Here is a 1,689-nt window from a genome sequence, read left to right as displayed (position 1 = left end):
ATAGACTGATCAACAGTGAAGAAATTGAAACAATCATAAAAGAAACTTCCAAAAAATATCAGTCCAGGACCAGATGGCTTCAACAGTGAATTCTACCAAATGTTCAAAGAAGATTTAAAATCTATCATTCTCAAACTCTTCCAAAAAATTAAAGAATAGGAAATATTTCCTAACACATTCTACAAGGCCAATATAATCCTGATACCAAAACCTGGCAAAGATTACACACACACACAAAAAGAAAACTACAGACTAATTCCTCTGATGAATACAGATGCAAAAATCCTAAACAAAGTATGAGCAAATTGAATACAACAGTACATCAAAAAAATAATACATCACAATCAAGTGAGGTTCATTCCAGGGGCACAAGAATGTCTTAACATCTATAAATCAATCAATGTACTACACCACATTAACAAAAGAAAGGATAAAATCATATAATCTTATCAACAGATGTAGAAAAAGCATTTGATAAGATACAACATCCATTTATGATTAAAACAATAATATAGGAATCACTCTCTCTCCCACTGGACACAAAGGTGGTACAGTGTGTGTAGTTTGATACAGTAGAGGTCAGATAAAAGAGGACTGAACCTGTGTATTCTTTAGAGGAAGAATAATAAATACTGAAAAACAAATGTGTCTCACTGCTCTTATTCAACACTAGAGGCCCAATGCACAAAATCCGTGCAAGGGGCTTGGCCCTTGCATCCCTGGCTGCCTCAGCCCTTGCAGCCCTGGCTTCATCCAGTCGTCCAGATGGTCATTCTGCCATTCCATCTAATTAGAATATTAGCTCTTTATTATATAGGATAGTACTGGAAGTCCTAGCCAGAGCAATAAGGCAAAAGAGAGCAATAAAAGGCATCCAAATAGGGAAGGAAGAAGAAAAATTGTCACTTTTTGTGGATGACATAATCCTGTATATAGAAAACCCTAAAGACTCCAACCAAGAAAAACCCCAAAAACCTGTTAGAATCAATAAACAAATACAGCACAGCCCTAGCTGGTTTGGCTCTGTGGATAGAGTGTCAGCCTGTGGACTGAAGGGTCCTGGGTTTGATTCCGGTCAAGGGCATATACCTTGGTTGCAGGCTCTCAGCACTGGTTGGTGGCATGCAGGAGGCAACCAATTGATGTGTCTGTCTTGCATCAATGTTTCTCTCTGTCTCTTCCTCTCCATTCCACTCTTTAAAAATCGATGGAGAAAACATCCTTGGGGGGGATTTAAGCAACAACAAACAAAATCAAATACAGTCAAGTTGCAGGATACAAAATTCAATGTACAAAAATCCATTGCCTTCCTGTATACTAACAACAAAACTTCAGAAAAAGAAATAAAAAATACCCCACCAATTCCTTTTGCAATTGCAAACAAAGAATAAAATACCCAGGAATAAATGTAACAAAGAACGTGAAAGACATATATACTGAAAAGTACAAAGCATTATTTTAAAAGAGATTGAGAAAGACAACGAAATGGAAAAATATCCTGTGTTCATGGATGGGAAGAATCAGCATAGTTAAAATGGCCATATTACCCAAAACAATATACAGATTTAATTCAATATCCCCATCAAAATCCCAGTGTAATTTTTAAAGAACAAGAAATCATCAGATTTGTATGGAATCACAAAAGACCCCAAGTAGCCAAAGATAACACAAAAAGAATGAAGCTGGAGG

This window comes from Myotis davidii, unplaced genomic scaffold, assembly GCF_000327345.1.
Source record: "Myotis davidii unplaced genomic scaffold, ASM32734v1 scaffold2095, whole genome shotgun sequence".
NCBI classification, from domain to species: Eukaryota; Metazoa; Chordata; class Mammalia; order Chiroptera; family Vespertilionidae; genus Myotis; species Myotis davidii.
This window is presented reverse-complemented; position numbering follows the sequence as displayed.